This window comes from Cyanistes caeruleus, chromosome 11, assembly GCF_971803275.1.
Source record: "Cyanistes caeruleus chromosome 11, bCyaCae1.hap1.1, whole genome shotgun sequence".
Classification (NCBI taxonomy): domain Eukaryota; kingdom Metazoa; phylum Chordata; class Aves; order Passeriformes; family Paridae; genus Cyanistes; species Cyanistes caeruleus.
Window position 1 is genome coordinate 16,274,889 of NC_141711.1, and position 14,971 is coordinate 16,289,859.

Consider the following 14,971-nt stretch of genomic DNA (forward strand, 5'->3'; position numbering starts at 1 on the left):
CGAGAAACCAGCATTTTCTGTAGCGCTCTCTGCTTCAATGGAAAAGATGAGCTGATCTTGATCCTGCTTGTTCTCTAGCCAGGGTTAACCCTCACTGCACCAAGACAGGCTATAAAATGTGCCCTTTCAGAAAGGGGCTGTGTGTCTGGAAGCCACTCTGAAATGCAGTGTCACACCATCAGCAAATGCATCCCTGAGGTAACTCAGGCTGTCCAGGTTTATACTGGACTAATAAAACCTTTTACTGTTTTTTTTTTGCCCATTGGAGCAGAGCAATTGTTCAGCCAGGCTGTACCAGTGGCCATGTCCTCTGTGCTCAGTGAGGGAAGTGCTTTTTGTAGAGCAGAGAACTCAGCCACAGACTTCCCCAGAACTGCCCTAGTTAAGAAAAACCTTGAAAGGGCAATTCCAGCTTGGTGCTGTGCACTGATGCACAGAATGTTTGATCTTGTGCTTTTAGAGTCATATAACAACTGTGCCATTGGGAAAATTCCAGTCAGTTAAATGAAATTACTTTTATGAGGGTTACTGATAGGGACGAGGAGTTTACAGTTTGTGATCCTGTAATTTGAGTTCTGTTTCTTGTTGCATGATGGATTCTCCAGTGCCTCAGTTTTCCTGAGTAGTGTAGGATACACTGATACTGTGCTTCAGGTGGGCATCTTGAGAGTGGATTAGTGCCTGTGGGGTCCCCAGGCAGAGAGATCTCCAGAAACACAATCTGTTCCAGACCACTGGAAATGCACTGGTTCATTTACTTCCTTACTTAGACTGATTCAAAGCTTGTTATTCCCCAGCTGTGAATGTCACAGCCATAGCCCCAGTGCCAAATTTAGCTGAGTCTGATGAGATCAGGAAACAGCTTAAAGTGACCAGAACAGGCAGATGTAGGCATGTCTAGTGTTATTTCCATGGATGCAATTAATAGAAGTAGTCCAAAGGTTTTTCTCTTTCAGTGTTTTTTGCTTTCTTTATTCAAGGGATAAAAAAAAAATCTGTTTCTTTCCCTGTGCTTAAAATTGGCTTAGACTTCTTAAATGACACAGATCATCACTGATACCTTAGATTCTCAGTGGAGCTCTGATGAGAGCTGCCCCCTGATTTCATCTTCTCTTTGCAGTAACCTGGGAAAGAAAACAAACTTGTCATGAGTGCCAGCATGGGCATCTGGCACAGGGCACCCAAAGGAGAGAAGGTGTTGGGGTGACCTGACCATTTCTGGTAGCTGGCACTGGTAGCATGTAATAAGACAACTTCTTGAGATCAGTTTTGTGCCTGTACAGAGTTAATGGAAGTGACTGATTTCTTATTTTCTTTTTCTGTCATGGAGGGTGAAGGAAGAAGCACTGAAGCTCTTTGATCCTACAAGATTCTGCTTTGCCCCATCCTGTCCCCAAAGGGATTTCATTGCCATTCAGTTGAATTTCAGGCTCCAGAGCCAGCATCCCATAGTCCTGTGAGGCAGGGAAGAGGCTGTGGGGTGGGATCCCTGGCGAGGCTCTGGCCTCTGGGGAAGGAGCTGAGTGACCAAGCCCATCTGCATCCTGCTCCCATAACTGCTGTGCTTTGGGCAGCTGCCTGGAGCAGCAGCTTTCTCCTGCAGTGTGTATTCCAGGGAAACAGGGGCACAGTGCTGGAGCTGTGGCTGTGCAGAGGGGCTGGAGGTGCTGTCACTGGCAGTTCCCTGAGTGCAGAGCTCAGCCCTTCTGTTGCGTGTGGTCTTATTTTGGTTTGTGCTCATTCTTCTTACAGCGTGGGAAGTTGCCAGAGCAGCAATGCTTATGCTGCTGATCAGCCTGTAAGGGTTTCTTTGTTTGACTGCCTCAGTTCTTGGAATTGATCTATGCTAGGCAGCATCTTGAAAAACACTAACTAGAAAAATAGCTTCCACCTGATATTTTCCTTTTAGCACAAATTCAAAGGGAAAAATAGAGCTGCTGCAAAAGACTTCAGGCATCCTGTGTGGTAAGGAGGTGTCAGCAGCTGAGTCAGGCCCACAAAACATCATTTAAACAGAAATCTGTGTTTATCTGCTTGTCTGGACACAGCTCCATCCCTGTGCTGTGCTCACAAGGTGGGTGAGTGCTTTTGCAGGGTGCAGAATAACTAACACACACTTACCAGGCATGATACTGCTGGGTTGGTCCTTGCACTGTGGCCTTGCAGATACTACCCCCAAGAATAAAATAGAGTCATCCTATTTCTGGGTAACAGGCTGGTCATAGTGAAATAAAGAATGAGCCCCTGATAATTCTGGGCTCACAAATTTCCAACAAATTTGTTTTCCAGCAGCCTAGAATTTTCATGGGTGAAGAATGAGAATTTTCTTTGATTTACATTTTATGATAAAAATGTTCCTCTTTTGTAACCAGAAGTTGCAGGCACAGTTCTTCCCAGGCTTGCTGGCCCTGGGATGTTTGGTGATATGAGCTGTGACAATTATCCTAGAAATACAAGGCTTCAAACCTAAAGTGCTCGTTATCGTTTCCATTACAGACCCATTCAGCATTTGCAATCTGGGATGCATCTAATGTTAAAAGAAGCCATCTCCCAGGAAGCTTGTATTTGATACCAGTGAGGCAAATAAAGGAGGAAAAGGGGCCTGGAAGCCCAGGGTGCACAAGTGGTTTGTCTCAGGATAGCTGACAGGTCTGGGCAGAAAGGGGGAAATAAGCCCTAGGTCTTCTGAGTGTCAGCCAACAGTTTTGCTGCCCCTCACCTGGGGGTAAAAGTCTCTTAAATGGATGATTTGATCACTGTTGGCTCCTGCTTCCTTCTCTTTTCATTCATATTCAGTAGCTTCTTTGCCATACAATTTTGTAGGCTCTCCAGAAAGCTGAGGGTTGGAGTTCAAGAGTTCAGGTGCCATCAAGCTCCTAGAGGTGCCTGGGAGCTTTATTTGTACAACAGAAATTTCCAGAAGCCTCCTGGTGTCCTAGACCCTTTGCACCAGGTGCTGTAGTGGCACGGTTTGGGAGTGCTGGCACTGCCTGTGCCAGAAGGAAGGAGAGAGAATCCTGTATGGCTGGAAAAGTGCAATCGTTTGCATCTTGTTGCATCCCCTGGCTTTAATGCTTTAGTTGTTTTTCAGAAATGGCACTTAGAGGTGAGCAGGGACCCAGAAATGTGAGCTCTGGCTCTGGTGTGTACTTGAGAGCTCAGAAGGGACAGAGGCCTCTTTCCCTCAGTGTGAGGTTTCTTTGCCCTCTCCATCTCAGGGGCATGGAGAGTTATTGCTCCACTTTCCTCATCACTCCTAAGGGGCTCTCTCTGTGATCTTATCTCCATCCTCCCTGCCCTTCTCTTTTCCTTTGCTTGGCCTTCACTCTTGGATTCTTTCCTCCAGTATCTTATGCTCCTGACTGTTCCCTCCCCAGTCCTGAGCAGGACTGCCTCCTTCCTTCTCATGTCTATCACATTTGTCCTCTTCTTTCTTAAATTCTCTCTTTCTTATCCTTCCCTCCACTTTATAGCTGGTTCCTCTGTGGCTGTCAGGTACTCTTGTCTCCACACCATGTGTTGAAGAACAGACCAAACAAGGTTTGCCAGGTCTTTGCTGTGCTCTTGACTGATAAATTCAGTGTTTCTGTTGCTCCTGGTTCTTCCAGAGCGCAGGCAGGGAGCCCAGCACCCCCTCCCACGCAGTGAGCTCACAGGGAGCTGTCACAGTTTATTCTAAGAAATCAGCTAATGTACAGTACTCGGCAGAAGCACCCCTCCCCTGGGAGGATCAGCAGAATTAGGATGTACAGCAAGTTATCTTGGGGATTACACAATCTTATCACCTCCTCCAGGGCACCAGGGAGAGGCGAGCTCTGCTCAGAGCTCTCTGAGTCACACTTCCCCTGAAACATGGTACAGGTTTCCTGACTCACTTCCTCCCAGGACTTCTGTTTCCTTAGGTCTTTTCACCAACATAAGAAAAAAAGGAAAGTTTCAGAGAAAGGGAAGTCAAGGCAGCCACAGCCTCTGAGCCATGGGAGTGCCTGCCCCATGCCCCTTGTCTGTTCTGAGCTGGGGTGGGAAGGCAGTTCTGCTCAGCAGGCAGGGTATGGAGAGTCACGCACTGCTCAGGAGGTGGTAAGGATTTTGTTTGGCTCCCTGAAACAGCAGGGATGTAGCTGAGCACTTTCAGTTACATGGCTGGTTTCTATTATTTAATTTGGAAACACCCCATCATGTATCTACAAATTAAATGCACCAGTGATCATTCTCCTGTGACTGGCAGTTGTTTTTTGCATCATCTGAGTCTGCAAGGGAGAGAAAGGGGTAGGAGCTGGGAGTGGGCAGAGCTGCTGTGGGACACATCCTGCCCAGGAGCCTGCTGATTGCCAAAACCAGATAATCTAAGCAATGATGGTGGGCTTGCCTTGCTGCTGGCTCTTAGTTTAGGCTGGTGCCAGCTCTCAGACTCCAGCAGCAGGGGATTCTCTCTGCATAGTTGCTGTTTTTCTTCAAGCCTCTGGATTTATCTTGTCTGGATTTATCTGGATCTCTCTTGTCATGAAATAATCTAGGATATGATTTCTTTTTCCTTTTATTTTTTGAGCATATTCTCAGCCCTTGTAGTGTCAGGGACAGCTTGGAAAATACGACTCTGTGAGGGATGAACAGCCCGAAGGCCAATAACCAGTCCCATGCAGCTGTTCCACCCTGACACCCCAACTATGAGCATTTGTTCTATTGTGTTCTTGAGAGCTGACTCCTGCATTGAGAGCACTTGGAACAAGCCTTGTGCACTTGCTCACCTACTTCAGTGGAGTGGGAGGGGATTGCTGAGTTACTGAAATAGCTGCCTCTTCAGTACCTAGAAATACTCTCTCTCTGCATCACAGCCTAGTTCTGGAGCACACTTTGTGACATGAATAAGTTCAGGTTGCCAGTCATCCCCAGGACTCAATTATGTCAAGCCTTTATGATAAGAGAAAGGATCCATATGAGGTCTAAGAAGTCCTGCTTATCTCTACTGTGACCTGCCTGGCAGTGTGAGTTTCCAGGACATGCTGATAGAAATTCAGAGCCTGGTTTGATGTAGCACTGCCCTGCAGAGCTCTGGATCAGGCTGTACCTGCTGCTGGGCTTCTGACATCTGCCCCCAATACCACCTGTGTGGCAGTAGCAGGAAATCACCCTCCTGACCTCCAGCATGTGTCTCCCTGCTGGTAGAGGGCAAGTGGAAATGAGCAGGCCTTTCCATTCTGTGTTGGATGGCTTCTCTGAAAACACTGGAAGGAGCTGAAAAGAGAAATAAGCGTGACACCCAGTTCCTGTGTTTATTTGTGTGCTTGTAGCTTGGCAGGGGAGGGGAGAAACAGGGGAAGTGTGACTGTGAGGACTCCCTCCTCCTACCCAGGATGTGTCTTGTTGAATGAAGGTTTACTCACACTAGTCAGTGAATAGCTTGTCCCAGGAACTGGATGTGGGTTAGGTGTTTGGGAAGTTTGGCTTTCTGTGCAGGTCAGAAGGAGAACATGGACAACCAGACTCTACTAAAATACCAGGAATTTGCATCCTGCCTCCCAAAATAACACTCTACAAGGGATGAAACACTTCGGCCTGAGTTGAGCATAGAATTTTCTGTTGTTCTGACAGCAGAGATCATAGAAAGTTTGTTTTGGTTTATTTGTTGGTTTGGTTTTGTTTTTGTGTTAATTAGCAGGACAAATGCTGCTCATCTTGTTAGCTACTAATAGCCCAGGAATGCTGCATCCCAGCAGTGCTGGCTCCATGCCTGAGCCAGAGATAATAGTCATGTTTTTCACTCAATTACAGGTGTACAAAGCCAGCAACATCACTCATGCAAGAATCACAAAGTACCAGCTGGAGTGTCCTACAAGATTGAGACATACCAAAGGTTTCCCAGCTTTCAGGAGGGGGAACAAGGAGAGCCTCCAAGCACATCTGTGTTCGGAGAGCAGGAGTAGAGTTTTGGCTTCTGCTTTAGGTGGAGGGAGATGGTCTGGAGATGCTCAGTGACAGGGGAATAGAAGAGCTGTGTTGTGGAATGTCCCAGCCAATGTCAGGTTCATTGCTGTTGAAAGGAGAGATTACAGACATGGTCAGATCCTAAGTGTGAGCATGTGAGGTGACTGGCATCTGCTCTTGGAAATCTGTGGCAGGTCTTTACTGTGCCCATTTCTGTGTGCATTATATGACTGCTTGCTTTTTTTTTTTTTTTTGGTCTCCTATTTATTGACCTTTAAAAAAAAAGCTATAGGTTCTAATAGAGTGTCAAATTTATATTAGGAATGGTGTGATCCTACAGTGACTGCTAGAGGTGCATCTTAAAGGGTTTCTAGAGGGGAAAGCCTGACCTAACACAGCAAGTTCTGCTGCAGGTCCTTCTTCCCCTATGCTCCCACAGGGTAGTTTGTGTTTGGGGGCAGGGAGTCAGGTGGATGGAGAGGATGAGGAAGTCTGTGTGTATCCAGGTCACCCTGTAGGAGAGTGGAGGAGAGGCTGCTCTTCTAACTTTGGAAAACAACCAGTTTGGCTCTAGCTGTCCTAAGTTTGGAGAGGTGGAAGGAATTTGTGATATAACCTGGTCTCACTCTTTATTCCCCCTCTGACATCCCTGAGCACTCTCTGGAACACTGGGAGTTTATTCACTATGTAAGGCTTGTCTCCTAATATATCTGATAGCTAAGGAAGTAGTTTTACAGCATTGTCTTATACTTATGGTAAGAGTCCTTACTTGGCAGCACTTGCAGTCTAAATAATGCAAGATAAAACCGCAGCTGATAAAACCCAGGGCACAAATCGAATGAAAGGTTAGCACAAGGGCAGCTCAGACGTAAAACAAATTAGACACACTGAACTATTTTCCCCCCCCACTGGAATAGTTGACATTAGTAATGTGGGGAGGGGCCTTTCCTTGGAGGCTTGTGTTGAGTTTGCAGATTTGGTCAGAGTAGAGCTCTCTGCCCATCTGCTCTGGTGCCTTGGTCTGCTAAACCTGCACAAGGGGAAAGTCGGTGCAGCAAACAAAAGGCAGCTTTGACGTCAAGACCTGGGACTGTTGCCCTGACACTGGGAGGTGGAGCCCAGAAAAGAATCTGCAGCTAATAGGCTCTAGACTGGAGTGCACTTTGGCAGAGGGACAGCTACTATCCCCTCTTTCCAGGAATAATATTGTTTATTTCCATCTCACTCTCTGGCTACAGTTACCCTACTCAGGTTTCACTTCACCTGTCTCTACCACAAAGTCATCAGAGCCCAGGAAAAATTGAACCTGCACACTCCCTGTTCTCCAAGTCCTCTACCTGAAGAGGGATACGTCAATACTGCATATTTATCTTATTTCTTTACTTTGCTGAGTTCATGACTGCAAATATCTCTTTCGGAAGCTTTTTCTGGTACAATTCAATAAACACCTGCACATGCAATTTGCTCTGTTTTTGTGTGGCTGCACCCATGCACAGATGCTCGAGCAAGTACCATTCCTGCCTGCTGAGGAGCAATGGTGGCTGTGTGTGTGTGTGCAGGATTCATTCTGTGTGTGCAGGATTCACTGTGTGACAGCAGTACCTGTGTGTGTGTGTGCAGGATTCACTCTGTGTGTGCAGGATTCACTGTGTGACAGCAGTACCTGTGTGTGTGTGTGCAGGATTCACTGTGTGACAGCAGTACCTGTGTGTGTGTGTGTGTGCAGGATTCACTCTGTGTGTGCAGGATTCACTGTGTAACAGCAGTACCTGTGTGTGTGTGTGCAGGATTCACTCTGTGTGTGCAGGATTCACTGTGTAACAGCAGTACCTGTGTGTGTGTGTGCAGGATTCACTCTGTGTGTGCAGGATTCACTGTGTGACAGCAGTACCTGTATGTGTGTGTGTGCAGGATTCACTCTGTGTGTGCAGGATTCACTGTGTGACAGCAGTACCTGTGTGTGTGTGTGCAGGATTCACTCTGTGTGTGCAGGATTCACTGTGTAACAGCAGTACCTGTATGTGTGTGTGTGCAGGATTCACTCTGTGTGTGCAGGATTCACTGTGTAACAGCAGTACCTGTATGTGTGTGTGCAGGATTCACTCTGTGTGTGCAGGATTCACTGTGTGACAGCAGTACCTGTGTGTGTGTGTGCAGGATTCACTCTGTGTGTGCAGGATTCACTGTGTGACAGCAGTACCTGTGTGTGTGTGTGCAGGATTCACTCTGTGTGTGCAGGATTCACTGTGTGACAGCAGTACCTGTGTGTGTGTGTGCAGGATTCACTCTGTGTGTGCAGGATTCACTGTGTGACAGCAATGGGTGTTTCTGCTTTGCGCAAGTGGCTCTGTCCTGGGGACAGAAGCTTCTTGGAAGTTCCACACTGTCGCAACACAGTGCAATGACAACCTGAAGTTCAGTGAATTTCTTACAGGGGTTTAACTGGAACTATTTGAAAAGGCTCTATTTTTACATCAGTTTCAGGTTGCCAGCCTTTCCTGGGCAGACTGTATAAATTGTTGAGTCATAGATCAAGCCTATAGTAAACTGTTCCATGTTTTCTGTTTTATTCATCTTGCCCTGCTCAGGTCAGTGTGTGTTAGCCCCCTGTGCCCTTAGGACACTGTCCCTTTGAAAGTTTAGGAGCTGAATCCCAGACTCTGGACAGGATGGCAAAGGCACTCTCAGGTGTAGCTGTATGTGGCTGCATGTGATCCAGGGGGAGATGAAAGGGAATTTTATGATCAGCTTTGGAAAACTTCACTCAATAAATCAAATCAAGTTTGCCAGAGACCTGTGAGCTGTAATCGGTGATCACTTGTTCTTTAGGTTGGCTGCATGGAGCAACATGTAACTAAGCATTCCCTCTGCTGCACAAGGCAGTGCTGCTACCCAGACTATAGAATAGAGACTTTTTCACCAGCTCTTGTTTAACCCTGCCAAGATTTAAGCTCACAAAAGTGCATTGCCCTCTTTTTATGTACATTTATCATACCAATGAGAAGTATTGAAAATAAGTCTACAAAATATTAATGGCATAAGAGTTTAGAGTTCTGTCTGGTTTTGAGATTTTTTTAAATTAAAGTCACCCCTTTAGAAGACATGAGTTCATTTTTTCCATTCAGGATCAGTTACTCAGGATTGTCCCTGGTGAGATCTGACTTGCTTTGCTATGTTGACGGCCATTTACTACCTCCTCCCACTTCAAATTCAGGCATGGAGATTGTCTGTGTCAAAAATACCCTAACAGTTTAAACCAAGTTTTCAGCAGCTCCTCAAGCAGGAACATTTAACAGAAGTTGTTTTTCCCTTCTAGTTCCTAGCAGAAACCTGTTGAGGATCTGCAAGTTTTCAAGCTTGGGTCAGAGCTGTCTCCGCTTTCTCTCTGTACTTCCCTAACCTGAATTCCTCACTGTGTGTGTTGTAAGAGTTTCTTTGTGTGTCATTCTACACAGAAGCCAGATCCCAAGAAACAGCATAAAGTTTCTTTTTTAAACAGTGTTTCCTCTTACAATCTCTTGTCCCACTGTCTGATTGGGTTGGCAGATGAGGGATCCTGCTCTTCCCTGATTTCCTGGAAGAGCCTGGCTGCTGGCTGAAGTGACGGCAGCAAGGAGGATGGGAGGGACTGTCTTGCAAAAAAAGGTGGTGATGGATGAGCATTAATGGAGAAGAAGGAGTTCTTGGACCTGATTTAATTTCCCCAGCTTTCCTAGGAAAGGGAAGAGAATGAATGCATCTCTCCCATGCTGCACTGTTCCAGCTGTCTCCTACCCTTCTGTATAGGCACTAGCTCCGTGTTTCTATGTTGAGAGACAGAGAAGATGCTCCAGTCTGGACCTAAAGCATCTCAACATTTACACCATGGTTTCTCATTCTGTTTTCCGCTGCATTTAATTACAGCCTGTTCCTTAGAAACCTTGTTGTCTCTATAAACTGCCCTGTGAGAAGAGAAGGTGTTTCTCTGGGTGTCACCCAGATGTTTCAGTGTGGGAGGAAGGAAAGGTGGAGCACTTGGAGACACAGGAAGGACTGGAAAGATGAGCACACTGGCTGGGTGCTCCTGATAAACTGATTGGCAGTGAAGTAATTAGCACTGGCACACTGCCATCGCTGAGCATTGATCAGGCTTGGATCAGGCTTTCAAGGTTTTTTGCCCAAGTCTTGGTTCCAGCAACCCCATCAGGGAACTGCAGTTCATCACAGGAGAGGGGTGATAAACTGGTGTGATAAATCTCATGGCTGCCCAGCTGTGATAGGTGTAGCTGGGGGATGAAAAGTGGAGAATTTCTGAGTATCGATAAAGTCAAATCCTGGCAATCCAAACACTATTTGAAAGCCAGCTCAGTGGGGAATGACTCTACATTTCATGCTGTCTGGGCAGAAAGACCTGCTGGGGAGGTGTATAGAATGAAAGTCCTGTGAGGCGAGCCTGGCACACCAGTGGTTTGCTGGAAAAATTCAACAGTTACCTTGAGAGCTGGCTGAAGGAGTTCTCACAGAAATGGGCTATGGCTGTTTGGGCAGACTTAGAGTTGGTGTTGTGCTTAAATCTGAGAAGGACTAAACAGGGCTGTGGAGAATAGCTCTTCTCTCCTAGATGCTTCCTTTCCTATATTCCCATCCCATGGGACACGGGGTACAATGCTGTAGCAGTGATGAGCAACTTTATTCACCATCTTGAGGGATAAATATTATTTTCAGTTGTGCTTTGATGGCTTCAGAAAGAGTACATCCAGAATGAAGAAGTAAAGAAGGAATACCTTGTTCAGCTGATTCAGTTGTTTTCTAAGAAAAGGTGGAAGCTCTAAGGTCCTGTCAAAGGCAAGACAAAGCAGCAGCACAAAGTTGTGGAGAAAGAATTAAGGACAATGATTTATCAGGCTTGAGTACGCTGTGTGTGCAAATTGGCAGTACTGATGGTACACACTGTATTGAGAAGTTAATATGTAAAGGCAAGGTTATGTACTCAATTTGTGCAGTTTTACGTTGGTTAAAGTGTGGAATTGCATAAGTGATTGTTTTTCTGGGATTCAAAATTTCACAGTTTTGGCTAGCAGAATTGGAGTGAATAGTAAGGAGAAACTGGGTTTGTAAATAGAAAGAAAAAAGGATGGTGGTTTTATTTTTTGGAGTGCTTCCTGCATCTTTCTCCTCCCATATCAGTAAAATCACCTCATGTGCTCTGCCTGAATGAGAATATTGTCTGTAGCTTAATAGCAGTTTGAATTACAGCAGCTGTAGCTTAAATAGATTGTAGACATTTTCTATGTAACTGTCTTATTACATGTTTATCTCACATATACCATATATTAATACCTAATAGATAGGTTTCTCTTAGGATCCTCATAATAGAGCTGATGAGGCCCAGCTCCCACCTCCAAAGAATTTTCCATAAAGCTGTTGCCCACATCATCTGATGCTGCCATCCTGCCCTTGAAAAGGGGGTTCTGTGATGTTGGTGCACAGGGGGTTATGAACATAGTTAACCTTTTCACATATCTGGGATGAATCTGTAACCTATTTCACATTCCTGGACCTGCTGTATTTTAGTCTCTCTTTTAGAGATGACTACACAAGGAAGCTTCTTGGAATTGAAGAGGAGGAGCTAAATTAAGAAGGCATGAATATAACTCAGTGTATGGGTGGAGGAAGAGGAGCATCACCTGTCAGCTCCCACCCGAGGCATTCAAAGACTCAGGGAAACTGTTTGCCACTCATCACTAGGGGACTGGTTAACAACACATTCAACATGAGTAATTCAAAACTTGTCACCAGAAAGTCCTCCTGACAGGAGGCATCCTCTTATTAGCTGTCTTTTGTGGATGGCAGCAGTAAACCATGGAAACCCCCCTGTCCTAAGGGCTGCGGCTTTAAAGTCACTGGTTAAGACAGCTTAATGGTGCCTCTGGTGATGCTGGTGTGTATTTTATAATGTCTTTTCTTCTTTTCTTTCTGTGTCAGAAAGAGACTTGGATGTGAGGGAAGTCAGGCTGTGCATTTCCATGGGCTTACTGTAGACATTGTGCTGCTAGGTCAAGGCCAGTGCAGGTTTGTCCAGAGTCAGTGTGGGTGGGTTTTCACCAAGAGCCCCTGACCTTCCCCATTTGGCATGTTCTGACTTTCTCAAAGTGTCAAGGAATGTGGATTTTTGTTTGTTCTCCAGTTGTGTAGCAAGGGATGGTTTCTCTTGCAGTTGTTCCTTCTGGAAAAGTGAGACCAAGTTGTGAACCAGTGTCAGGCTCACGGTCCTCTTGATTTCTGGCTGTTTCCTTGGCCACTACAACCAGGAAAAGAACTGTCCACCAGATAGACTCCATGGGGCTGTGAAGAGCAGGCCAGAGTGCCTTTTGGGCACTGTGTGTGCTCAATGGCCTGATCTGACAAACCACATCTCAAGGTGTGCAAGTATGTGAAGTTCCAGTCTGCTGACGTTTCCAAGGAAAGTAAGCCAATATTTCTTTGGATGCCATGGAAAAGGCAGTATTACACACCACTAGCTTATTGCAGTTTCTGCCCACCCATTTAAACTGGTGTATGAGCACAGAGTCCCCAGGTAACTGCTCTCTAACAACAGTGTTTATTGCAGGAATTCTTCCACACAGACCAGTGCCTCACTCGTCTGTGATTCATGGCTTGAAAGGATCAGCAGTGTGTTCTAGGATCATTGTACAGTCTAAATCTTGACATTTTCTTCTTTTCCTCTTGTGTGTAATAAATAATATTTAAGGAAGCTGTTGAGAAGGATGTGGGATTGAAAGCCCTCTTTCTTCCAAAAGCTCCCTCCCAATATGTGTAGACAGCTGTAAATATTTTTCATTGCAATTGTCACACTTGGTTTAAGATCCCAAAGGTGAAAGTCCATAGTAAACTTTGTGTTTTGCCCAAATACGCTTCTTTGACCTTATGAAAAACCAAATAAACACACAGTATTGTGGCCTTGGGGACAGGCCAGGAAAAACGCAGTAAATGGAGCAGTATTATCACCTTTCATGACAGTGCAGATGATTGAAGGAAAAGTATGTGCTGTCAACAGCAGGGAAAGCCATTTAGTTTATTTACTTTCCTTCAGCTCCTGATTTTCATCCACCATGTTCTGGGTTTTTCTGGCTGTTACTTGTCAGCCAGGTGCTCAGAGAGCTTCCTTCTGTAAACCCTAAATCTGTCTGCAGCTAAATGCTGTGCTGGGGGAACCCAGACTGTGGCCAGGTTCTTTCTCTGTCGGCTGGGCAGAGTTTTCTTGAACCAGAGGAATTGCATGGGATTAGCTGAGAACTTGGTCAGCTGTGGCTCATGCTATAGCCGTCTATTTATCTAGAAATAAATTTTATAGCTGTGTGTGTGCTTGGCTTTGCACACAGCTGATGGCAGCAGAGTTAGGAGTCGAGGTGCTCGAGAAAAAGCCCGAGCTAGAAAAGGTGCTCTCTAAAATGAGGGCCCACGGCTGCCCTGGTGTGTGGTCCTTATGCACAGCTGCCATAATGGTACTGGAGATTATGCCCAGTAATCTCCAGTATTAGTTTCTGTGTTAAGTAACTGTGTTAGGCTTAGCCTAGTTCAGACCCTGCTGTTGCATGGCAGATTTCCATCTTGGCGATATTTATTATCGCTGATGTTCCCTGGTATAATGTGTGCTGACGCTAGAAAGGATTTTCAGTGTGATACCCAGGCTGCTGCCTTTGGCAGAGTCGTTTTCAATTGCAGGGGCTGAAGTTACTGAAAGCAAAGCTGGGATATGGCAGGGGCAGGGGAGCTGGGGGAGAGGAGAGGAGCTGCTGGGCCAGCACAGACAGCTGGGCTCATTCACACTGCCAGCGCTGAGAAGAGAAGGCCAGAACAATCCTTCTAGGACTGACATGCAGAAGGAGAAGGGAATGTCTGGAGAGCTGAAGGGTCTGTGCAGTGTGGCCTCTCTGCTGCCATCCTTCCCCCGCGGCCGTGTCCCCATTGCCGGGGCAGCGGTTCTGGGAACAGCTCGGCCCGGGCAGCAGCCGCCAGTTCCAGGAACCGCGGCCCGGGCCCTGCGGGACGCTTCAGGGAATTCTCGCTGCCATTCCAAGCGTGGCAAAAGAGCTCGTCCAGTGACCTAAGGCTCCCCCGTGGCCAGGGGCAAAAGTTTGGAGTCAGGCCACGGGACTGGGAAGGTTACCAGACGCTGGAGGGGCTGGAGATTTATGCCACGCTCAGCTCTTTACTACAGAATGTTGTTTGGCTTCTTGAGGGATCGAGAGAAGGAATTTGCTACATAAGAGACAACAGTAGTGACCGCAGGAATTTAGATAAGGGATATGGAGTTAAAAGGTCAAAATTTCCTGCCATCAGTCATCATCTCCATGGTAGGAGCCTGAGAGGGTGCCAGGAGCTCAGACAGATTTTGGGACCCTGAAACCTCCCACAACCATATGGCCTTAAATAAATGAAGCAAGACAGATAAAGTACCACTGCCTGGTGCTGCTGTCCCACACTTTGTGCTTCCCAGCACCACAGCTCATCAGTCCTTGGCTGCCCCGGCTCAGGCCTCCACTCCATGTTCCCTCCTTCCAAAGCAGGAGATGATGGGAACTTTTCTCTTAGAAGCCCTGCAGAGCTTTTAAGGAAAACACTCAGCATGACACTGACAAATTAATGTAATTCTTACTGCCCACTTAGAAGTTAAAATTATTTCGCATGCTGCTGTCAGCCTGAGAGGAGTGAATTCCTTACAGCACTTGGCTTTAAACACATCTTTTACATGCAGTTACTGAGTTGCTCTGGGTTGACTTCAAATTAGCAGGGAATTGGGGAAGTGTGTAAATTGGATATTGGTTTCCAAAGCACTTTTCTTAGTCACTGTAGCAATGCTGCAGACAGTGCCTGCCTTCTCAGTTTTTGGGTAGGACACATGTGGAGGGGTGTCTCTCCTGGAGAGGTGGGCTAACCTATGAGTTGCTCCAAGACAGGAGGGAAGGAATCACATTTTCTGGCCTACTGGCCAGACCAGATAAGTCCCCTAGGCCTTGACTTCATTAGAGCTGTGAATTTCATTGGGATGTTATCATTTTGCACA

General features: G+C 46.3%; 1 protein-coding gene across 3 annotated transcripts in view; it reads left to right on the plus strand.

Moving 5' to 3' along the window:
* Window positions 1–14,971, plus strand: part of MAPKAPK3 (MAPK activated protein kinase 3) — a 119,731-nt gene that overhangs the window by 21,870 nt on the left and 82,890 nt on the right. The gene's annotated exons all lie outside the window — the stretch shown is intronic.